The sequence below is a fragment of the Balaenoptera borealis genome (assembly GCF_965194805.1).
Source record: "Balaenoptera borealis genome assembly, chromosome: 1".
In the NCBI taxonomy this organism is placed as follows: domain Eukaryota; kingdom Metazoa; phylum Chordata; class Mammalia; order Artiodactyla; family Balaenopteridae; genus Balaenoptera; species Balaenoptera borealis.
The window spans coordinates 37866137-37892672 of NC_138860.1; the positions used below are offsets into that span (position 1 = coordinate 37866137).

At 37.5% G+C, this 26536-nt stretch overlaps 1 long non-coding RNA gene across 1 annotated transcript in view; it reads left to right on the forward strand.

Moving 5' to 3' along the window:
• LOC309635688 overlaps nt 1-26536 on the forward strand; it is a 73970-nt gene that overhangs the window by 37462 nt on the left and 9972 nt on the right. The window contains exon 2 of the long non-coding RNA XR_014248967.1: nt 1-26536. This exon is cut by the window's right edge and continues 9972 nt beyond it. This is a non-coding gene — a long non-coding RNA (uncharacterized lncRNA).

Below are 26536 nucleotides of genomic sequence, written 5' to 3' on the forward strand. Positions count from 1 at the left end.
GTAATTATTGATATGTTTGTTCCTATTACCATTTTCCTAATTGTTTTGCGTTTGTTTTTGTAAGTCTTTTCCTTCTCTTGTGTTTCCTGCCTAGAGAATTTCCTTTAGCATGTGTTGTAAAACTGGTTTAGTGGTGCTGAATCCTATTAACTTTTGCTTGTCTGTAAAGCTTTTGATTTCTCCATTGAATCTGAATGAGATCCTTGCTGGCTAGAGTACTCTTGTTTGTATTTTTTTCCCTTTCATCACTTTAATTATATTTTGACACTCCCTTTTGGCCTGTTTAGTTTCTGCTGGAAGATCAGCTGTTATCCTTATGGGGATCACCTTGTATGTTATTTGCTGCTTTTCCTTTGTTGCTTTTAATATTTTTCTTTGTGTTTAATTTTTGTTAGTTTGATTCATATGTGTCTCAACATGTTTCTCCTTCAGTTTATCCTGTATTGGACTCTCTGCACTTCCTGGACCTGATTGACTATTTCCTTTCCCATGTTGGGAAATTCTTTAACTATAATCTCTTCAGATATTTTCTTAAACCCCTTCTTTTTTTCTTCTTCTTCTGGGATGCCTATAATTTGAATGTTGGTGTGCTTAATGTTGTCCCAGAGGTCTCTGAGACTGTCCTCCATTCTTTTCATTCTTTTTTCTTTATTCTGCTCTGTGGCAGTTATTTCCACCATTCTATCTTCCAGTTCACTTATCCGTTCTTCTGCCTCAGTTACTCTGCTATTGATTCCTTCTAGAGTATTTTTAATTTCAGTTATTGTGTTGTTCATTACTGTTTGTTTCCTCTTTAGTTCTTCTAGGTCCTTGTTAAACATTTCTTGTATTTTCTCTATTCTATTTCCAAGATTTTGGATCATCTTTACTATCATTACTCTGAATTCTTTTTCAGGTAGTTTGCCTATTTCCTCTTCATTTATTTCATCTTGTGGGTTTTTATCTTGCTCCTTTGCCTGTAAGATATTTCTCTGTCTTCTCATTTTGTCTAATTTACAGTATTTGTGGCCTCCTTTCCCTAGGCTGCAGGGTCATAGTTCCTCTTGCTTCTGTTCTCTGCCCCCAGTGGTGGAGTTGGTCCAGTGTCTTGTGTAGGCTTCCTCCTGGGAGGGACTGGTGCCTGCATTCTGGTGGGTGGAGCTGAGTCTTTTCCTTCCAATGAGTAGGGCTGTGTGAGGTTGTGTGTTTTGGGGTGTCTGTGAACTCAGTATGACTTTAGGTAGTCTGTATGCTGATGGGTGGGTTTGTGTTCCTGTCTTGTTTGTTGTTTGCTGTGAGGTGTCCAGTCCTGGAAGCTGTTGGCAGTTGGGTGGAGTTGGGTGTTGGATTCAGATAGAGGCCTCTGTGAGAGCTCTCAGCAGTTAATCTTCCCTGGGGCTGGGAATTCGCTACTGGTCCAGCATCCTGGACTCGGTGCTCCCACCCCAGAGCCTTAGGCTCGACTTCTGGTTGAGGGACCAAGACCCTGCAAGTCACTCTTCCCAGCAATAAAGGGTGGGGGGGGCACGAAAAAGACTAACAAAATCCCAGACAAATGATAAAAATTAAAATCAAACAGAAACAGAAACAAGGAAACATGCACACACACAAAAGAAACAAAAACAGAACCAAATAAATTAAAAAGCAAGAGAACAACCAGACAAACAAAAGAAACCAAGAACGAAATCAAACAATTAAGAAGAAAGCTGACAAAAACACAAAACCAAAAAACAAAACCAAAGCAGAGTGCCAACTGAAGAATGAAGCAAAGAAACAAAATGAACTGACAAAAAAGATTTAAAAAAAAAAAAAAGGGAAAGGGGAAAGAAGATAGAGAGACAGAAAAGCAACATAGAAACAGAAATATTAAAAAAAAATAGAAAATATATTTTAAAAAAAAGACAAACAAAACACCAGAGATATGGTAAAAACAAAATCAAACAAACAAAGACAGAAACTAGGAAACACACATACCTGTAAATGAAACAAAAAAAGAGCCAAATAAAACAAGAAGCAAGAGAACAACCAGACAAATAGAAGAACTCAAAAATGAAATCAGACAATTTGGATTAAAACTAACAAAAACACATAACCTAAAAACAAAACCAAAGCAGTTTGCCAACTGAGGAATAAAGCAAGGAAACAGAACAAACCAATAAAAATGATTAGAAAAATAATAAAATAAAATAAAAAGGGAAAAAAACACAGGACAACAGAAAAGCAAAGTAAAAATAGAAATGTATAAAAAAATATGTTATAAAACATGGAGATTTCAAAAGACTAAATTAAAAAACAACAAAAAACAAACAAAAAAAGAAAAACCGAAAAAGAAAAAAAAAAGCTAGAACTATCAACAGAATGAATCAAACCATAATAAAATTAATAGTAATAATTGTTTCCCTGGGGTCTCAGCTGTAAGTGTCCTTGCACACACTGTGAGCTACAGCCCACCTCCACCTCCCCAAGAGGTCCTCCTCTCCTCTGGGCTGGTCTCTGGACCTGCTGTGGGCCCTATGGGGACCACCCAGACTCTGATCTGACCCAATTCCTGCATGTGCTTGCCCCCAAATTCCACAGCTGCCAGAGGTAGACCGTTTTCATTTGTGGGAACACTCATTGTCTACTCAGATATTCCATAATGCAGGGTCTACCTAGCTGATCACAGGGATTTAATCTGCAACTTGTACAGCTGATGGAAAGATTTTTGATCTTCTTCCTTAGTCACCCCCTCCCTGGGTTCAGCTTTGGTTTTATCCCCACCTCTGCATGCAGTCCTGAGGCTGCCTTGGAGCTCTTGGGTCTGCCCCTGTGAGGACCGGGCACAGAGGTGGTATGACTGCTTGGATTACGGGAGCCCCAGTGGTGCTGAATGCACAGGGAAGCCAGTGGCCACGGGCACAGGAGATATGACCCTAGTGAGGGCCTTTTCTGGTGCCCAGTGTAAGGCACGTGAGGGCCAGCCCTGGCCAGGTTTTTTCTGGCACCCTGCAGTAGATGCATGAGGACCAGCCCTGAGCGGGAATTTTTTATTGTTGTCGGCAGGTGCCAGTGTGTGGGGAGAGAGAGGCTATAATAGTGGCTCCTCCCCCTGCATGTGACTCAGCAGTAGTGCCCTGCTTCCATGGCAGTCCAGTCTTCCTCCATAGGCATTCCCTGCTGCAGATTTCATCCCTCCCGTCCCCTCAGTCCGTCTCCCCACAGCCAACAGCAGTTCTTGCTCTGGGCCCCTTCTCCAATCCCCATGTACCAGCTTCCAGCCCCCTTGCACCCCTGTGAATACATATCCCAGTCCGAAGCACATAGGTCCACGGTATGGACCGTCTGTGTAGTTCTCACTCTGTCCCATCTGCCACTTATTGGCTGCTTCACCCTCTTCTGACAGCCTCAAATGCTTCCCTTCTGTCCCAATCTATTTCCCTGTTGGAGGGGGGGTTTCCCCGAATTCGGGAATCTCTCCTCTGTTTCAGCTCTCCTGCCCCAGGGTGCAGGTCCCTTCCTGCTTCCTCTCCTCCTCTTCTCCCTTTTTTTTTCTGTCCTACCCAGTTATGCAAGGATCTTTATAGTCCCTTCAGGTGTTCAAGGTCTTCTGCTAGTTTTCAGCCAGTGTTCTGTGAGAATTGTTGCATCTATAGATGTATTCTTGCTGCGTCTGTGAAGAGAGATGAACTCCACCTCCACCTACTCCTCTGCCATCTTGAATCTCGGGTAGTCAACCTTTAAACATTCTAGTAAGGAATAAAGTGTCTGGGTAGAGATGTTCCAAAGGAAAATCCCTCTGCAATCAAACCTCATTTACTTCTAAAATGTTACCACCAATTGCTTTGCTGGGAATTGAGGTGAAATCAAGAAAGCTTTTTCTAAAGTCCTTCAATTTGACTTGTTCATTGCTTGGTTCTCTATATTTACAAACAGGGACACACGGAGAGAGCAATTCAAGAACAAAGGAGATAATGGTTTCCTATCCCCAGGCTCCTCTGTCCATACTTGCGTGCCACACACCTGATTATGAAAAAGAAGACTAAACTTGAATCTACAGAGGGCATAGAAAATGATCCAGAGAGATGACCTCAGATGGAAATTGAACAGAGCCTGAATATGTAAATGGTTTGATATGATTTTAAAAGAAGAGATTAAGGAACTTGAGTTCCTGTCACTCTGAACATGTCTTTCCTCTTAGAAATGGCAAATTAAATATCATTGTACAAGCAAACAGTGATTCTTTCTATTTCAAGACACTGAGTTCACTGTTATTTCAATGATTGGTGACCCAAGAAACAAGGTTGAAAAAACACTCTCTCATTTAGTATGTGAATGCCCAGCCCACACCTCCTTGCCTTTGGGGATTGTTTAGAAAAAACAACCTGTCAATACACCCCTAAAATAAAATGTGTTTATTCTTGTGCTGTCAGAGGGCATTAAGGCAAACCCTAAGCTCTTTCCAAGATTAGGACAAGCTCCAGGCAAAACTGGGAAGTAAATACCTGCTTGTCATGAGAGGAATTTGATCACAGGCAGGATAGGCCAAGTGAAGTTATCTGGGACCAGGAAGGAGTCCAAGTAGTCCCAGAAGGTCATGGTAGGCTAGAGGCAACTATGAGAACACAGTCAAGGATCTGTTATCTTTGGCAAGTCAGACAGAAATAGGAGTCTAGAGAGTAGATTCCTCAAAGAGGTGATTTATTTGAGGCATAGAAAAAGAAAATAAGTAGGGAGAAAACACCAGGGTATTTCTCTCAGTAAGGATGAAGGGAACAAATCATTAAGCTTCTAGTAGGCTGGAAATATGCACTGGGATGAGTAAGAGGATATTGGGAAAGGCAAGAAACTGCCTTTGGGGGACCAGGCTCATTATGCAACTTGGTGGTACAGAGCATGAACCTACTTTCTTGGGAATAAGGGGAATGCAGTGACTGGGTTCTTGGAACACCAGAAATCACTGATGCCAACCCCATGAGCAACGGAGGGAGGGTGCTTCATGCCACCTGCTTAAAGCCAGAATTTGTGTCAGATTAAACCTATTTGTACAAGGTTGAACCTGCAGGGGAGGATAAGTAAGGTACAGTTATCAGGGTTAGAGAGAGAAGCTTTGGGAAATCCAGCAGGCCAGCACAGTACTCCTTAGTTTACCAGGCAGACTCAGTGAAAAGAACACTGATTTTAGTATTGTAAGGCTTAGTGTGAATATCAGCTCTATCTCAGGCCAGTATGTATACAAGTTAGGAGTGTAGGATCTGAAACCCCATTGTGTGGACTTGAAGCCAGTTCTGTTGCACTGGGTAAGTTCCTTAATCGTTCTTTGCTTCAGTTTTCTCATCTATAAAATGGACAATAATTATAATGTTTTTCTCAACAGTTGCTGGGAGGATTAAATGAGTGCATACATGTAGACACTTAGATCTGTGTCTGAACCTACTAAGTACACAATCAGCATTAATCATTATTATTATGAGGCATTGAGCAAGGTATTGAATACTTAAGCTCTTTTTATTTCTGTTTTCTCATCTGAAAATAGGCACAATAGCACTCATTTCATAGAGTAATTATAAATATTTAAATAAGATAAGATAAGGTATAGAGACACGACATCATGTTTGGCACAGAATAGGTGTGTTAATTTCAAATGCTTTTGTGTCTCAGCAACAGAAAACCCTATTAATAATGACTTAAATCTAAAGAGAGTTTATTTTTGTCACAAAGCAAATAGTCCAGAGTTTGGATGTTTTACACATTTAGTCAGAGACTTCAGGATGTCTGAGCTCTGAGTCAGCATCTCTGCGATTACTTTGACTGGTTTAGTCCTTGTTTAAGACAAGAAGAAAGGAGCGGGGACACTCTGAGCCCTACACAAAGTGAAAATATATGCCTGGATAAGGTTGCCAGGTAAAATACAGGATCCCCAGTTAAATTTGAGTTTCAGATAAACAATGAATACATTTTTAGTATAAGTATTTCCGAAACAATATTTGAGACATACTTATACTAAATATCTGTGGTTTGTCTGAAATTCAAATTTAACTGGGCATCCTGTACTTTATCTGCTAAATCTGGCATCCTTATGCCAGGAACTCAGCAGATTGTCACTGCAGCCTCATTGGCCAGTCTCTGTGACTCTGTAATCAGTACTGCAAAGGAGGCTGGGAAAGTATTTGATGCTTTCATTCTTCATAGTTGGCAAAGGACAAAAGGAGTAGGACATGATACTAGGTTGGTCAAATAATGTCACTTGTCTCAGTAGGTGTTCAATAAATGTTCGTTTCCTCCTGTTACCCTCTTCTCAAGGGCCTGATTGTCCCTTTACAAAGAAGAAAGTACATAATCAACTTTACTGCCTTAAAGTATTACATCATGAATATCAACATATGAAATCAGCAATCCATAGTTAAAAAGACAGATCTGAAACTTAATTGTCAAGTCCAGGGGTTGACTACATGAAACATATACAGGCTGAGTTTTAGCCATTCAATTATATCTGTGCTAGCAGGCCTCCCTGACCCCTAGGGAAGTTCTTTTCCATATTTGAAAGCAGGGTTGGGACGAAGGTGAAGTAAGTGAAGCACTTGAGAGCAAATTTTTGGGAAACACTCACTCACTTTTGTACAATCTCCTTAAATTATGCACCCTCAGCGCCCCACTTTTCCTAGCCTAGTCCCAGGCCTGTGTGAAGTAGAGCTAGATTTTGTGTGTGTTTGTGTGTTGTGTTTTGTTTTGTTTGTTTGTTGTTTTTTGCTTAAGCCAAAGGATAAACCACTAATGATAGCCATTAGTCCTTGACTCCCAATTGCAGTCACAGATTAGAAGTCATCAACTATGTTGTTTATTTCTGTAAAGAATGCTTTGGGTGACTTATGTTACCTAGTTTAGCTTAGTGAAGCTAGCTTCTCCATTCATGCCAGGGTTATTCTTTACCTCTTCTCTCTTCCCAGTGTACAGAAATATATATGGCTTTAATTCCTCAGAAGATAGCTCTATGTCAGGGTATATGAGGACCCATCAGCACTATGACCTGGTTGCAGTATCTCTTCAGTTATAGACAGATTCCTGTTTTCTACCAGACAAGAGCACAGGCTCAAGGTTTTGATGTGATTTGACTCTATTTTCTTAATCTGCCTTAAAGATTAAGAAAAATTATTACTGTAAAATTATTACTTCTTTTTTTAAATTTCCGTTTTCTCCTTTCTTTCTTCCCATCCTCCACTTCCCTCTTTTATAATCATTGTCAACAAGAAGGTGATATGATTAACTGAAAACATATCCTCCACTCTTAGCCTAAATCAGGGGAGAAATTTGGAGATCAGAGAACAACTATTTGGAATGGCATATCCATCACAGGTGGCTTTGACAACAGAGGTATTCTTAGCTAACCAAGGGACCATATGAAATGGAAATAAGTCTAATAAGGAGGCAGTATAGTACTTTAGCAAAATACTGATGGGGTTTATAATTTTACAGAAAGCAAAAACATTTCAATAGAAGAAATATGTATATCTTACGTGAGATTAGGCCTAGAGGAAATTATAGAAGAATATTTACACTCCTCGTGCTGAGAGTGTCTGCAATTAAGTTATGCTGGAGACATGTAACCATAGCTATTTCTGCTGGCGGACCAAACTTGGGTTGAAAGAGACACTATCTTCTTCACATATCCTATCAGAGCAAAGCCCACTCAATTCTTTTTTTGACATCAGGGAGAGCCCTGGAAGAAAGCTATCCCAACTCCTACTATTAATATCCCGATGAAGCCTTCAGCCATTGAATATTAGTAAAGCCTTCCAGAAGGGTCTATTAGAAGAAGGACTGGGTGAGATTGGCAGTTAGGAAAAAAAGCCTTATGCAACTGGGGCAGTGCCCAAAGACCTGCACTATGACGTAGCCAAGTGGCTCCTTGCGTGGCAGGAGGAAATTGGTTAGCTGAATCAAGCTGCAAATGACATTCCTCTGACTTAACTTCCTTGAAACACTTACTTAAACCTTCCATGAATAGGTCAACTTAAATCCTAATTGGAGTCCAGCATGTTTTTAATTTTTGGATGATGTATCAGGTGATCTCATAAAGGGGCAGGTTCTGCTCCCAGGTCATCATACCCACCCTTCTGAAACAATGACAGACAGATGACTTCCCAATGAGATAGATTATGGCTGGTTTCTCTGGCTTCCCAACCTAGCTTACACCTTTCCCAAAGAAGAACAAGAGTCATTCTTGGGTAAGAAAGAAAGGAGAAGCTTGACTACATGCATTATTCTGCTGAGACACAAAGAGAAGGAGGGAGACTTTACAGTGGTAGTGGCATGGGGAAAATACCCTGAAGGCCATCAAGCAGAAAACAGAATCTAATGGTAGTTATGAGGTCAACTTTGATTAAGAGGCAGCAAACCAAGGAATGAGAAAAAGCAAATCTACATTGTCATTTCAGATCAAATATTTTTGCCTTCCCTCTTTCAATATCTTCTCTTTCTGTCTCCTCAGCAAATAAAATATTGTTTGGAGGAGAAACAGATTTACAAACAAACCATCTTTCTATTTGGATACATGGTCACACAAAGGAAAGGTTTTGTTCTTCCACACACACAAAAAAAATCCTGCACAGAAGATGCATACAAATGATTGCAGCTGTCATTATCACAACTTAGAGAAAATGCAGATGGTGTAAAATAATATTCACAAATGGCTAATAGAATTTGAATAGCTTCAAGAAAGAAGAGAAAATGAAAGCACTGAATCTACTTGGGATGTGAAGAGAATGAGATGGTCCCAGGAAGAGTCTAGGGCAGAGAAACCCTTGATTTTCCCCCTGTTTAGAAGTGGCACTCCCTGGTGCATTGATTTATGTGAGGATTAGGCAGCAGTCATACTCTCTAGACTAGCCTGGAAGGCATGTGCATAAAGTATGATATTTGCAATATGCAAATGTCATGTATGATGAATGGAATGCTCAGTATGTCTCGAGGATACCCAGATGCTAACCAGCCACTGCTTCTATGCTGCAAATTGGAAAGAAACTTGGAGAGAAGGTATCTTTCTATAGCTGATTATTTTAATAACATGGTCTTTGACTCTAAATACCTGTCACTAAAACATAAGTCATTTTACCTATGTTAGCTTTGGGGGAGTATAGATATTTCTTAATAAAAATAACTGTCAAGACTAGGGATTAAACCATGGAATGCTAGGTCAGTCTATGTATATATAGCACATATAAGGCAAAGATGCAAGGTCAAATGAAGATTAAGGAATGGATAACAGGAGTTAAGTGCAATAGTTGAAATAAAACTTGAAAACTATTCTGCAAGGCAGAGGATGAATGGATCACAAGTATCCTCAGTCAGTCTACAGTGACTCAGAATGGTTCTTAAGCAGAAACAAGGACAGTAAAAGATGGAGGTTCCATAAAGATAAAAGATCAGCATCTAAATAGTTTGGTAGCAAGTACCAAAAGAAGACAGGTTCAAGAGCAACAACCCAGGCAGATATGATATCACTGTGGAAAGACCTGGAATCTAGTCAGTGCAGACCTAGGAATTCAAGGTAAGACCAGGAGCGAAATTGACTCAGGGTTGAACTGAAGGCAGCCTATTGATCTCGGGATCTTTTCTCTTCCTGTGCTAGAATGAATCCTAGGTTCTTTAGAATCTAAGAATGGGCTCGTTCCAACTACACAAAATAAAGAGACACAGTGCACAGATTCTGGCCGATTGTCCACATAGCAGCCATGCCTAACACCTTACAGAGGCTCAAAATGGTTTGCTGAATCACAATCTGTATCTCCTGTGTGTGAGAGTATCTTTCTTCTTACCAGTTGCTGCCTTTATCTTTTCTGTTACTACTTTGACTAGAACTAAATGTTTCATTCTAGAGGACTGCCTGAAGTTGAATGCAAGAGTCATGATGAGTGGGGAAGTTTCTGAAGGTTGAAGATAACTGAGGGACCTTCTGTAGAGCAACAGTGAAATCCCTAAGGGGCTCTTGGGCCTGGGGAGCCAGTAAGCGTGATAGCGGTGAGGGCTCTAGAATTGCACTGTCCAATCCAACAGTCACTAGCATCATGTCATTGAGCACTTGCAATGTGTCTAGTCCAGATAGAGATGTGCTGTAAGTATGCAATATACACCAGATTTCAAAGGCTTAACACAAAAAAAGAATATATCTTAATTATTTTATATTGATTGCATTTTAGAATGCTAATATTTTGGAGATGTTGGGTTAAATAAAATACAGTATTAAGATTAATCTCACCTGTTTCTCTTTATGTTTATTAATGCAGCTACTAGAAAAATTTAAATTACTCTGTGACTTGGATTCTATTTCTGTTGGACCCTCTTCTCCACAGGTAAAATCAGAATTTGGTGATCCATGTTGGGGTCCTCTTCAAGTGCTGTCTATGGCATCAACACATATGCCATTCCTAGTCAGTGAGGAGATAGGTGCAGAACTTGAGAGGAAGGCTCTAGAAACTTTTATATCAATTAGGTAGAGCAATGACATCCAAGTGTGTGATGTTTAATGATTATAACAAATTGGGAAAAAAACAGTTTTTTGTTTCACCAGAGATAGTTGGAGGAGCATTGAGGATTTATCATAAGACTGAGCTTCAATGGGTCAGAGAAAGCTGTCACAGGCTTTAGAAACTTGGGATGGTGGAGGCAGCTGTCAGAGGCTGGCTAAGTGTGCTCCAGGGGAGACATGCTTCAGAAGCCACACAAAGGAGGAAAAAAGGAACACTTTCCCATCATTTTCAGAAATTGCCAGTTCTGAGTCTCTGTATGGAGTGCTAAAATGATTGCAAGACTAGGGAGGCTGAGAAGGCATGGTTAGTGATGTTGAATGCTGCCAAACTTGGAGCATATAGGACCCAGATGGCCCTAAAGAAGTGAGCATCTGCTTTTCAAGGCAGAATCTCAAAATTTCATCCTTCACAGGCCTAGTGTGGATATATTTACTCATTTGGTCATCTGTTCAATAAACATTTATTGAGTAGTTACTATGTTCCAGGAACTCTACTAGAGGCTGGCACTATAAGAATAAGTAAGAAATTGTGACTACCCATAAAGATTGTACAATGTGAGAGGAGAGAGAAAGATACACCTTCTATGATAACACATGGTGTTTGGGCCTGGGGGAACACCAGGTAGAATATGGCTACCATTAGTCAAAGGACTAAAGGAACTCTGCTGACTCTCCAGAGAGAAACAGCTAACACTGCCTGCAAGGGCTGCTCCTAGTGCAAAGACAGCAAGGAATTCGAGAAAAAGACCAGTGGTTTCAGATTCATGTAGAACTAGGTCTGAATGTTGTTTCTCTGCTTACAGGTATGTGGTCTTAAACCTCAGTTCCCATTCCTCTAAAATGGAGCAGATGCACCCACTGAAGAGATGTTGCACATATTAAATGAAACAATAGGAGTTAAGAGCATTTTAAGTGCTCAGTAATGGCGAGTGAATGCATAAACTTTACGTGCAACATTTCCCATTCCCCGGGGACAAGAGTTTTCTCAGAGTTTCTCATAAGACTGAAACTAAAGGTGGGGTTATAGGGACCCTGCTCTGAAGATGGGAGAATCACAAGGTCAGAAAGCCAGACAAACTTGAAGAAACAATAGGCTGACACTGCCTTCAGGCTAGACTGAACAGAAATTTATTTCAGCTGGATATCAGGTAGATAAAAGGAAACATTTTCAGTCACTGAAGATCTTGAGTTTGGGTCTATGAGAAGTTATGAGTAATCCAAGGCCAGGTCACTAGCTTGTCAGAGAATTATACGTGAGTCGCAAAGACTAATGTTCATTGCAAGACACAGTAATAGATTAAATGAGATAATGGATGTGCAAATGCTCTGGGAAGTGGAAAAGACTAATCAAGTAGTGTGTTATCATTATTAATAAGTGCTATCTATCTAGAAATGCTCGGTCTGGGAAAAATGGGCAGCACGCAAGTTCAAAGATCTTGTCTTACAAATAGCTAAACAAATGGGTGGTCCCTCCTTGAAGAAGCTGACATCTCATTAGCTGTGGAACCCTGTGCCCCAGCTCTGGGATCCAATCCAGGTCCAGAGAATGGACAGCTGTCAGCTCCGGCAGAGGAGCCAGCTGACTCTATGTAATAACAGCCATTTGGTGGCACAGACTGATGGTGGGGGAAATGAGTTTCCTTTGCATCAATAGCTCCTGCTTAGGCAAAAACAAAATGAAGTGTCCTGGCATTTTTCTTGCAGTGCTGTGCAGTTAACTGGGGGAGGGGAGAGCACCTATTCAATCCCATTGACAACGTCTTTAAAAAAAACACTCATGGATCACCACACCCTTATGCAAATGTGGTGGCAATCTCCAGAGCTCTAATTGATGTGTATTCTGTGCATGTGTGTGTGTGTGTGTTCGTGTGTGTACAATCAACTGTGCATGAGGTAGCATTGTAACCATGAGGGTTTTTTTTTTATTTGATACAATTACCATTATTAACTGGACTCATGGAAATTAAGATGAGAAAACTATATTATATGACTATGCTCTGTCACCAGAGAGCTAAAATAAGAAGAATGCCTCTTTGCACCTGCACACCTACATCCTCAGTATTAACTGAGTCAACTCTCTTGACTAACAGTGATACGCACTGAACAAAGATTTTTTTTTCTTAATCCTCCCAAATGCTTCACTCAATCAACCACAAATGTGATTAACACTGATTTTTTTTTTTTACTAAATTAACTAAATTTATATAATAGTAAAGGAATCACGTCTGTGTGTGTAGACTCACCACTGCTGTGAGGTAGAAGTGTGCATATATGTATGAGAAATGGACAGGAACAAACGGGGATTCTGGAGACACTGGGCTTTATTATTTGGATATAGAAAAGCACATCTACGAGAGAAAAGTGCAGAGTTTAAAGATTTTTTTATGAAAAGAATTAGATATATGCATAACTGCAAAATATTTTCTGGGAAAATTACATAGAAAGCAGTGTTCTTTTGGAATAAGCTTGAGGTGGCCAAAATGAATACAATGCAGACCATGTAGGAAAGCTTGCTAGACAACTCCACACCACCTAGACAGATCTGAGAAAGCTAGATTAGTTTAGGGTAGGACTCAATTTTTGCATTTTATTATATTTGGTTTTATTTCCTTACTTATTTCAGGAGGTTAAAAGTGTGTCCCAGGCATTCACATTTTTTACAAGCTCCCTAGATGCACACCAAAGGTAGAGAAACACACATATACACACACATGCACACATCCATCATTATAAATATTACATAATCGCATTAGAAAAAAATTAGAGTAATTATAAAAGACAATGATTACCCATAATTTTACTCTCCTAACCCAACTACCTGTAGCATTGTGGTTTATTGACTTCCAAATTTTTCCCCGATGTACATGGAGTGTTGCTATTTGTAAGCAGATTTAAAACCCCGCGACTACTACCTACTGGATTTTAAATGAAACTTAAAGTGGAAGTCTTAGTGACTTCTTTTGTAAGGCTCTCCCCTACTTATTACCTCTGCCAATCAGGAGCATTTATCTCCCCCCTTGACACTGCCACCAAATCACCCTCCTCTGGGATTAAGCTCAGGGCGCCTGACTACCTTTGTATTAATTAAGTTGTTCTTTTGGTGAGTGCCATACCTTTGTCAGAAAGGCTTGAACTTAAGTAGCAACATGGGGGAGCAGGCCGAGATCTTAACCTGGATTTATCCATATTTTCCACTGTGATTTCTACGTTTATGTATACTAGAGGATATCGAAGCACTGCTTGGAATCCCTCACCTCCCATGAGTTCATGAATCTCTCCCTTTCACTTACACTGCAGGGATATTAAACACATTATTCTGTTTTGATTGAACGCCAGTAAAATTCAATTCCATCTTCCCATCTGCGGCACCAGGAAGGGACCACTGCCTTATGGAAAAGGGGAGTGTGGCAATAGAGGAGAGACCCCTTCAGGACACTCATGAGCATGTCATTTTTTGCTAGACAAGATGAATTTCTCCTTTCCATGACACAAATCTCAACATCTGCTCTGTCTTTGCCTCCCAGACACCCTGACAGGTGTAGCCATCTTTAAAGCATTGCTAGGAAGCAACATATGGATTGTCAGCAGTGAGTAAAGTACAAAACCATGCAGGGGGGAGGGAGGGGCTCTGCTTCTGATCTTTCAGCCTTATTATTATTTTTTAATTTGGTTTTAATTTCTCTAGGCTTTCACTGTGTCCATCTTTCACTGTCTTCTTGACATGCTTGGCACAGAATTTTGAGTTTCATCCTTGCATTTTCCAGCTGTTTCTCACCATTTAGCCCCCTCCCAGTCTCCTTGCACACTCCTCACCTCCACAGGAAGGGGAAAGTTAAAGGATGTTAATCTGCCAAATATTTCTGATCATTAGGAAGCCATAAAAATTAACATAACCATCAGAGGAAATTAACTGCCAAAAAGACAAAGTTAGAGCAGGGTAGTGAGGCTAGGGGGAAAGGGGTGAAGGCAGAAGGGCGCTTTGTTCCTCCTTTGTGGCTTTGAGAGGGGTTGCAGCTGCAGGAGGTCTAGGAGGCTATGTGCAGGTCTGCTTCCTCTACACTTAATTATAAGAACAGCCCCAGAATATCAAGTGGTGCTAGTGGTGAAAGACTAGGAAGGGATACCCTTGATTCCTTCCTTTTTCTCCTCCTGCTCCTCAGAGGGAGATTTTTGGTTATTTTTTAATTCCACTTGAAAATACTGGTTGGGAGAAGGGAAGCCTACGCTGGCCTCCTGCAGGAAATACCATTAATAATTAATACCCAATAATAATCAAATCCATGGGAGACTCGTTACAAGTAACATCTTGACAGACCCACCGATGGATGCTTTACTTCTTCATCAGCTTGCAGGATTGGTTCAGTGGGGATTTGAGAGCACATAAGCAGTGACAAAAAAAAAGCATAAATAGCAGGTTTGTTCATGGAAAAGGCTTATTCACCCTTATAGGATCTTTTTCAGTTTAGGTTTATGGCTTGGAGGGGAATTTCCCTTTAATTGGGATTGTAATGTAAGGATGGAACCTGTCGACATTTACAAGAGAGATGGGAGGGCAATTCTTTAACTTGTTTGTTGTTATTATTACAACTGTGGCTCCTTCAGGCTCAGTGCAAAGGAAGCAGACAATCAAGATGATCAGAGACAAAGTAAGCTAGTTAGAGGAGAGGGAGGAGACACACTGCCAGCCACAGGACCTATCTGCTGTTAGCAACCGTTGGACTCAGACTGGAGAGTGTTTAGTGAAGTGTTTATACTTCGTGACTCCGAGCACGTTGCACATGCATTGTTTCATTTCATCTTCACAACAGCCCTGTGAGGTAAGTGCTAATAAGCCCATTATCTAGAGGAGAACAGAGAGGTTAGGTAATATCCCCAAGACCTCACAGCTAATAAGCTGCAGGGTTGGATTCCATCCCAGGGAAGCTGGCTGAAATGTCAGCTCTGACTTGCTTCTCTCTTCTGGCTTCATATAAATGTAAGGAAGGACTCTCTCCACGGTCAGGGAAGCAGGGTAGGAGGAGATGTCTGGCCTTCCTCGGCAGGAAGTTCTGTGTTCTATAAATACTACACTACCCTGTGTTCTATAAATATATTAAAATATAGGGCTTCATTGCCCATCATCCTCACAGAGAAAACAGGTGGGGTCACAGCGGGAACACAAAAGTGCACTCAGATGGTTTATCCAAAGATAATTAAAGCAGGGACTGTATACAGAGGTGAGGGCAAGCTGAAGAACCAAGTGCAGATGTAAGGAATTCAGAAACAAGCAGGAGCAGCGTGACCACTAATACCTAATTCTAGGGCAAAACTCCAACCCTCAGCTCCCTGAAAACCATAAAACACTTCCTTAACCTCTAAGCAGAATCCCACCCAAAGCAGGCTGTGTGGGTATTTGAAGGACCTCTTCAATTTGGAATTTTGTTATTTTATGTAAGAAAATATTGGAATGAACAAAGGAAACTGAAAATAATATAAGAAACCCAATAAGTTCAACATCTAAATTTATCAAATGTTAACACATTAACGTATTTGCTCCACATCTTTTTTATTTTCAAAGATGTTTAAGGTTAAAATGTAACGAAAGGCTGACCTTCATGCATCTCAGACACCTTCCTTCTCACTGTGGGCAATCGCTATTCTGGAGTTGATGGTGTATCATTAGTATGGTTTTCACAATTTTACTACATGTTAATGTACCTACAATCATATGTATTATTGCTTTGTGTAATTTTAAATACATATAAATTGTATTTATAAGTACAGTTTGTATATAAACTGTATGTATTTGTAAGCAACTTGCTTTTTTTCATTTAATGTATTTTTAAATTAATTCTTCTCAGTATAGATACACTGATTTTATTTTATTATCTGAATGGCATTTCATTTTATGAATACACTACAGTTTATCCCTAATTTGTTGATAATATTTGTTTTTAATTTTTCTCTGTTGAAAAACAATGCTACATTTCCTCTAAGATCAGGAACAAGACAAGGATGTCCACTCTCGTCACTATTATTCAACATAGTATCAGAAGTCCTAGCCACAGCAATCAGAGAAGAAAAAGAAATAAAAGGAATACAAATTGGAAAAGAAGTAAAACTGTCACTGTTTGCAGATGACATGATACTATATGTAGAAAATCCTAAAGCTGCCACCAGAAAACTACTAGAACTAATCAATGAATTTGGTTAAGGTTGCAAGATACAAAATTAATGCACAGAAATCTCTTGCATTGCTGTACACTAACAACAAAAGATCATAAAGAGAAGTTAAGGAAACAATCCCATTTACCATCACAACAACAAGAATAAATTACCTAGGAATAAGCCTACCTAAGGAGGCAAAAGACCTGTATGCAGAAAACTGTAAAACACTGATGAAAGAAATCGAAGATAACATAAACAGATGGAGAGATATGTCATGCTCCTGGATTGGAAGAATCAATATTGTGAAAATGACTACATTACCCAAAGCGATCTACAGGTTCAATGCAATCCCTATCAAATGACCAATGGCATTTTTCACAGAACTAGAACAAGAAATTTTACAATTTATATGGAAACACAAAAGACCCCTAATAGCCAAAGCAATCTTGAGAAAGAAAAATGGAGCTGGGGTAATCAGGCTTCTTGACTTCAGACTATACTACAAAGCTACAGTAATCAAGACAGTATGGTACAAAAACAGAAATATAGATCAAAGGAAAAAGACAGAAAGCCCAGAGGTAAACCCACGCACATATGTTCACCTTATCTTTGACAAAGGAGGCAAGAATATACAATGGAGAAAAGACAGCTTCTTCAATAAGTGGTTCCGGGAAAACTGGACTGATACATGTAAAAGAATGAAATTATAACACACCCTAACACCATACACAAAAATAAACTCAAAATGGATCAAAGACCTAAATGCAAGACCAGACACCATAAAACTCTTAGAGGAAAACATAGGCAGAACACTCTATGTCATAAATCACAGCAAGATCCTTTTTGACCCATCTCCTAGAGAAATGGAAATAAAAACAAAAATAAACAAATGGGACCTAATGAAACTTAAAAGCTTTTGCACAGCAAATGAAACTGTAAACAAGACAAAAAGACAACCCTCAGAAGGGGAGAAAATATTTGCAAATGAAGCAACTGGCAAAGGATTCATCTCCAGAACATACAAGCAGCTCATGCAGCTCAATATCACAAAAACAAACAACCCAGTCCAAAAATGGGTGGAAGACCTAAATAGACATTTCTCCAAAGAAGACATACAGATGGCCAACAAATGCATGAAAAGATGCTCAACATCACTAATCATTAGAGAAATGCAAATCAAAACCACAGTGAGGTATCACCTCACACCAGTCAGAATGGCCATCATCAAAAAATCTACAAACAATAAATGCTGGAGAGGGTGTGGAGAAAAGGGAACCCTCCTGCACTGTTGGTGGGAATGTAAATTGATACAGCCACTATGGAGAACAGTATGGAGGTTCCTTAAAAAACTAGAAATAGAACTACCATATGACCCAGCAATCCCACTACTGGGCACCTACCGTGAGAAAACTATAATTCAAAAAATACTTGTACCACAATATTCATTGCAGCATTATTTACAATAGCCAGGACATGGAACCAATGTAAATGTCCATCAATAGATGATTGGATAGAGAAGATGTGGCACATATATACAATGGAATATTACTCATCCACAAAAAGAACAAAATTGAGTTATTTGTAGTGAGATGGATGGGCCTAGAATCTGTCATACAGAGTCAAGTAAGTCAGAAAGAGAAAAACAAACACCGTATGTTAACGCGTATATATGGAATTTTAAAAAGCAGTATTGATGAACCTAGTGGTGGGGAAGGAATAAAGATGCAGACATAGAGAGCAGACTTGAGGACACGGGGGGTTGGGGAGGGGAAGCTGGGATGAAGTGAGAGAGTAGCTTCGACGTATATACACTACCAAATGTAAATTGGATGGCTAGTGGCAAGCTGCTGCCTAGCACAGGGAGATCAGCTCAATGCTTTGTGATGACTTAGAGGGATGGGATAGGGAGGGTGAGAGGGAGCCTCAAGAGGGAGGGGATATGGGGATATATGTATACATATAGCTGATTCACTATGTTGTACAGCAGAAACTAGCACAACATTGTATTTATACTCCCATAAAGATGTGAAAATAAAAAGCTACAATAAGCATTCTTATATATCTACATGAGCATGTAATGCAAGAAATTCTCTGGGAGTAGAGTCACTGGGTTATAAAGTAATCCTCTCCTTGATTATATTAGATTGTGTCAAATTGTCTTCCAAAGTGCCAATTTTTATACTCACAAGCACTGAATAATAGTTCACATATCCTCACATTGTGGTTTTAATTTACACCTTCTGGTTCTAATTTATATTTCCTTTATTACAAATGAGGTTGAACTTTTCATATGCTTCCTGAGCATTCATATTTCTGCATTATGAGTGTTTCTGTCCAAATTTTTTTTTCCATTTTTTTATTGGATAATCTTTATCTTACTCTTTAAAAAGTGCTTACTATTCCAGTTACTAATTTCTATATGTGTTACAAATATTTACCTTTTCATTTCCTTTATGATATTTTTAGTTGTGCGGAAGATTTTAATTTTAACATGGTCAAGGGTGTCAGTTTTTTTCTTTACGGTTTATCGTATGTGTATGTGTGTGTCTTGTTTAGGAAATCCCTCTTTTACTGCAAGTTTGTAAAGATATTTTATATGTTCTCTGCTAAAAATAAAATTTTGCTTTTTACATTTAGGGTTCAAATATATATGGAATTGATTTTTTGTGAATGGTGTGGAACAGAGATATCATGTTATTATTTGTGTGTATCTGTATATACATATACACATACATTATATATTTTTAAAGATTATAATATTATGTCTTCATTAGACTATGCTTGCTCTACCTAATTTAAAATATCACTCTGTAGTATGCTTTATTTATACAGGCAAGAGTTTTTTTCTAAGTGTATTCTAAGTGTATTCTATGGGTCTTTTTGACTATTCTTACACCAGTGCCTCACTATCTTAATTCATACATTTTTTGATAAGCATTCATAAACCTGTACAGCGAGTCCTCATATTTTAATCTCCTGAGATGTTCTTGACCTTTGCTCTGCCCTATCAGTTTTAGCATTAATCAACTTTTATGAAAACCACTGTTATAATATTTATAGAATTGCCTTCAAAAATTTTTTTCATTTGGAGAATTTTTATCTTCATATAACTATTTCCATTCACAACTATAGCATATCTCCTCATTTATTTCTATTTTTAGGTTATTCAAATATTATTTTTCCCCATTACATATCTTGATATATTGCATATATTTTGAAAGATTTATTGTTATATTACTTATTGTTTGGCTGTTATGGTAAAGAGTATCTTTTACCATTTTCACCTTCTATTTGTATTTTGATGGTATTTAAGAATACAATTTTAAAATGTTTTCTAATTAACTGAGATATAATTCAATTTCAAATGTGTAGTTCAATGAGTTTTGACGAATGTATATTCCCAAGTAAAACTGATGACATTCAACATATAAAACATTTTCATCTTCCTAGTCAATCTCCCCTACTCCAGCTCCAGTAAATCTGTCATTCTGTCACCATTAGAGTTTATCTTTTCTAGAGTTTCATATAAAGTAAATCATGTATGTATATAGTTCAATAATAAGCAAATTGTTATTTTTAATTCCAATCAGTATGCCATTTATTAATGTTTTCTTCTCTTATTGCTCCACTTCAAAGATAAAAAAGGTGAAGAAGTGGTGAGAGCAAACAGTCTTACCTTGTTCCTAATCTTAGGGAGGGAATCATGCAATTATTTCACCATTAAGTATGAAGTTAGCTGTAAGTTTTTTGTAATGACTTTTATTAGTTTATGGACTTTATTAGCTTATGGAGTAGCTATTTTATTAGTTCCCATCTATTCTTAGTTTAGTGAAAGTTTTTATGATGAATGCATATGGGATGGTGACAAATACCTGTTCTGAATGTATTGAGATAATTGTATGATTTTTCTCCTTTATTCTGTTAATAAGATTGATTATATTTATTGCTTTTTGAATGTTAAAAATCCTAGCATCCTTGGGATTAAATTAATTGGTACAAGGCATTATCCTATGTATGTGTTGTTAGACTCAATTTGATAAATGTCTTTAAGAATTTTTGTATCTATATCTATGAGAGGTATCTGTCTAATTTCTTTCATGCAATGTTTTGTTTATTTAATGGAGTAATGTGGGCCTCATAAAATGAGTTGAAAAGTGTTTCTTTGTTAACTTTGTAAAGAGCAGGTTTATTACTGGTCATTGTTCCTTTAAATATTTCATATAATTCACAAGTAAATCCATCTAGGATAGTAGTTTCCTTTGTGGAATTTTTAAAATTGAAATGTCAATTACAATATATATATATATATATATATATATACATAAAATCTGATGTTCTATTTCCTCTTGAATCAATCTTAGCAATTTCTGTCTTCAAGAATTTTATACTTTCAGACTTCCCTAGTGGCACAATGGTTAAGAATCTGCCTGCCAATGCAGGGGACACGGGTTTGACCCCTGGTCTGGGAAGATCCCACACGCCGTGGAGCAATGAAGCCTGTGCACCACAACTACTGAGCCTGTGCTCTAGAGCCCTTGTGCCACAACTACTGAAACCTGCATGCTCTAGGGCCTGTGTGCCGCAACTACTGGTTCCATGTGCTGCAACTACTGAAGCCCATGCGCCTAGAGCCCGTGTTCACAACAAGAGAAGCCACCACAATGAGAAGCCTGTGCACCACAATGAAGAGTAACCCCCACTTGCTGCAACTAGAGAGAGCCCATGTGCAGCAATGAAGACCCAACACAGCCAAAATAATAATAATAATAATAATAATAATAAATTTGAAAAAATTTGAAAAAAGAATTCTATATTTCTGATATATTTTGTTTAATTTATTGGCATAAAGTTGTTCATGATATTTTCTTAATTCTATAGGATCTGTAGTGATGTCTCCTCTTCAGTTCCTGATATTGGTAATTTGTATTATCTCTTTTTTTTATCAATCTATTAGCAGTTTATTAATTTTATTATTTTCTAAAATACTGCATTTGGTTTCATAGATTCTCTATGATTTTCATTTTATAATTTGTTTCTGCTCTGATCTTTATTATTATTTTATTCTATTTACTTTAGGTTTAATTCACTCTTCTTTTTCTGGCATTTTAAAGTGGAAATAAGTCATTGATTTTATATTTTTCTTCTAGTTTTACTGAGATAAAATTTGCATGCAGCAGTTATAAATTTAAAATGTACAGCGCAATGATTTGGCTTACATACATGATGAAATAATTACTACAGTTAAGGTCAGTGAACATCCATTATCTCACATAGATACCAAATTAAAGAAATAGAAAAAAACATTTTCCTTTAGATGAGAACTCAAGATTTACTCTCTTAGTAACTTTCATATATAACATACTGTGGTGTTAATTATATTTATCATGTTGGACATTACATTTCTAGCACTTATTTAACTTATAACTGGAAAGTTGTACTTTTGACTGTTTTCATCCAATTCTGCCTCCCCCCACCTCCTGCCTCTTGTAACCACAAATCTGATCTCTTTTTTATGAGTTTGTTTGTTTATTTTTTTGAAGTATAATTGACCTAGAACACTATGTTAGGTCCTATTTCACAACATAGTGATTTGATATTTCTACATATTTCAAAATGATCACCATGAAAATTCTTAGTTACTGTCTGTCACCATTCAAAGATATGACATAGATATTGACTATATTCCTCACACTCTTAATTTCATACCCATGACTCACTTATTTTGCAACTGTAAGTTTGTACCTCTTAATCTCCTTTATCTATTTCTATCCTCCCCCCCCCCATCCCACACCCCTCTGGCAACCACCTGTTTGTTCTCTGTATCTATGACTCTGTTTCTGGGTTATGCTTATTCATTTTTGTTTTTTGATTCCACACGTAAGTGAAATCATTCAGTATTTGTCTTTCTGTGTCTGACTTATTTCACTTAGTATAAAACCCTCTAGGTCTATCCATGTTATCACAAATGGCAAGATTTCATTTTTTATGGCTGAGTAATATTCCACTGTGTGTGTGTGTGTGTGTGTGTGTGTGTGTGTGTGTGTGTGTGTACACGTGTGTGTGTGTATGTATCACATTTTCTTTATCTTTTCATCTATTGATGGGCATGTAGGTTGTTTCTCCAAATCTTGGCTACTGCAAATAATGTTGCAATGAACATAGGACTACATATAATTTTTTTAAAAATCTTTTAATTGAAGTATCATTGATTTACAGTGTTGTGCTAGTTTCAGCTGTACATGCATATATGTTTTCTAATTAATGTTTTTGTTTTCTTTGGATAACTACCCAGAAGTGAAATTGTTGGGTCATATGGTAGTTCTATTTTTAATTTTATGAGGAATCTCTATATGTTTTCCATAGTGGTCACACCAATTTACATTGCCATCAACAGTGCATGAGGGTTCTCTTTCTCCACATCCTTGCCAACACTTGTTATTTGGTGTCTTTTTGACAATATCCATTCTGACAGGTGTGAGGAAATATCTCACTGTGGTTTTGATTTGCATTTCCCTAATGCTACTAATGTTGAGCATTTTTTTCATGTTCCTGTTGATGTATCTCTTTGGAAAAGTGTCTATTCAGATCCTCTGTCCATTTTTTAATTGAGTTGTTTGTTTTCCTTGATGTTGAGTTGTATGAGTTCTTGTATATTTTGGAACTCCTTATTGGAAAAATCTTTGCAAATATCTTCTCCCATTCAGTAGGTGAACTTTTCAGTTTATTGGTCATTCTTTCACTGTACAAAAGCTTTTTAGTTTGATGTAGTCTTATTTGTTTATTTTTGCTCTTGTTTCTCTTGCCTGAGGAGGCATATCCAAAAAATATTGCTAAGACTGATGTTAAAGAGCTTACCACCTATGTTTTCTTCTAGAAGTTTTGTGGTTTCAGGTCTTACATTTAAGTGTTTAATCCATTTTCAATTTATTGTTGTGCATGGTGAGAGAGAGTAGTCCAGTTTTATTCTTTTACATATAGCTGTACAGTTTTCACAACACCATTTATTAAAGAGGCTGTCTTTTTCCAGTTGTATACTCTTGCCTCCTTTGTCATAGATTAATTGTCCATATAAATGTGGGTTAATTTCTGTGTTCTCTATTCTGTCCCATTGACCTATGTGTTTGTTTTTGTGCTATACCATACTGTTCTGACTACTCTAGCTTGTAGTATAATTTTAAATCCAAGCACATGATACCTCCAGCTTTGATCTTCCTTCTCAAGATTGTTTTGCCTATTCAGGGTCTTTTGTGTCTCCCTACAAATTTTAGAATTATTTGTTCTAGTTCTGTGAAAAATTCCATTGGTCTTTTGATAGGGATTGCAGTGAGTCTGTGATTGCCTTTGGTCGTATTTTAACAACATTAATTCTTCCAATCCACAAACACAGTATATCCTTCCATCTGTTTATGTTGTCTTCAATTTCTTTCATGAGTGTCTTATAGTTTTCCAAGTACAGGTCTTTTGCCTCCTGAGTTAGACTTATTCCTAGGTATTTTATTCTTTTTTGATGTGATTATAAATGGGATTGCCTTCTTAATTTCTCTTTCTGCTAGTTCATTTTTAATGTATAGAAAGGCAGCAGATTTCTGTATAATAATTTTGTATCCTGAAACTTCACTGAATTCATTGATGAGCTCTAGTAGTTTTCTGGTGGTGTGTTTAGAATTTTGTATGTATAGTATTATGTCATTTGCATACAGTGACAGTTTTACTTCTTCCTTTCCAGTATGGATTCCTTTTATTTCTTTTTCTTGGCTGATTTCTGTGCCTAGGTCTTAAGAATTTATGAATAAAGCTAGTATAAAACATTTATGTACAAGTGCTTATAGGAATATAAACCTTCATTTCTCTGGAACAATGCCCAAGAGTGCAATTGCTGGACATATGGAAGTTGCATGTTTAGTTTCTAAAGAAACTGCCAAATTGTTTTCCAGAGTGGCTATACCATTTTTCAGTTCCACCAGCAATATATGAGTGATCCAGTTTCTTTGCATCCTCACCATCTCTTGGTGTTGTCATTATTTTTTAGCTTTTCCATTTTGATAGGTATGTTGTGATATCTCATTGGGGCTGTAATATGCATTTCCCTAATATCTAATGACAGTGAACACCTTTTTATGTGCTTATTTGTCATCCATGTATTATTTTTAGTGAAATGTCTTTTCATATATTTTTCCCATTTTCTATTGGGCTTTTTTTTCTCTTGAGTTTTCAGATTGTTTTTTTTTTCCATATTCTGAACACTAGTTCTCTGATAGGTAGATGGTTTGGAAATATTTTCTCCCAGTGTATAGCTTGTCTTTTCATCCTCCTGACAAGGCCTTTTGTAGAGCAAAAGTTTATAATTTTGGAGAAGGACAATTTGTCATTTTTAAAAATTTTATGGATCAGGCTTTTGTTGTTAAGTCTAAGAATTTACCCAGCTCTACATTCCAAATATTTTCTCTTATAAGTGTTTCTAAAAGTTTTATAATTTTATGTTTGACTTTTACATCTGTAATATATTTTGACATAATTTTTGTTTAAGATGTGACGTTTAGGTCAAGATTCTATTTATTTATTTATTTGTTTGTTTCCTATGTCCAGTTTCTCCAGCACAATTTGTTGAAAGTGCTATCTTTCCTCTATTGAATTGCTTTTGTACTTTGTCGAATATCGTTTGGCCATATTTGTCTATTTTTGGAGTTTTATATTCTGTTTCATTGATCTATGTGTCTATCCCTCCACTACAACCTCTTGATGACCTTAACCTGACATCAGGTGGACTGCTTCCTTCCACTTTGTTCTCCATTTTCAAAATTGTTTTAGTTAGCACAGTTTTTTTTTTTTTTTTTTTTACTTTTCATATAAATTTTAAAATAATCTTGTCTATATGTACAAAACACTCTGCTGAAATTTTGATAGGAATTGTGTTAAACCTGCATGTCAGTTTGGGAAGAATTGACATCTTTAATGTATCCTACAACCTTGTGTCCTACAACTTTGTTGAACCCATTATTAGTTCTAGGATAAAATGTCTAGGATAAAATTAGTTCTGGTAAAATGTCAACACAAGTGAACTGTGATTTTGGAAATTTGAAATATGGGAATCATCGGTATGTTCCATATTTCTTCAAATCTAAGTCACCATTGATTATAAGCTGTACCCCTGAGGAAAAATAAACCTACCAATTAAACTATGACATAATGCCTTAATAGTCCCATATGACGCATGAATTGGCCACACCTATAAGTTGCTTTATTTTTTCCAAAGTATTTGACAAATTCTCCTCTCTCCACTTACTTTAATAAGTATGTGATAAGTAATTCTTTTGCAGATATCTCAGTAAAAAAATATAAAAGAGATTTTCTTAAAGGTATCTTATACTCCAAAGATTTATAAAGCTCTTGGTTGTTACTTTGAAAAAAGAAATTAAAGTTTTGTCAGTACATATTCTTTCAAATTGCTCTATTTCCATGGTTTTCTGCATACATAATAATAATTTTCTTTTAATGTCAAATCACAGTATTAATTTTTAAGTTCATTTTAAATAACGTTAAATCCAATATGTCTAGTACCATTAATCCACAAATTTTTATTGAATTAAGATAGTGTTAACAGTAATGACCAAGTGCTCACAGTGCAGGCAAGGAAGACTAAGTCAAGACTGCTGCCTGGGTGATGACAACCATTTGCGGATGCGTCTTGTTCCAGATATGTAAAAGGTGAAACAATTTGTGTCTTAGATTTGATAAAATGTGGCAAGTATTTCCACCATGGGAAAAATTGAGATCACATAGTAAAAGTTTTGAAAGAGTAGAGGTGAGGTCTGAGGTCTGAGTCTGGCAGAGAAGACTAAAATGGAGCAACCAATGAGGTAGGAGGAAAATAAGTAGAATGTGGTTTCTGGCAAGTCAAGGAAGAGAAGG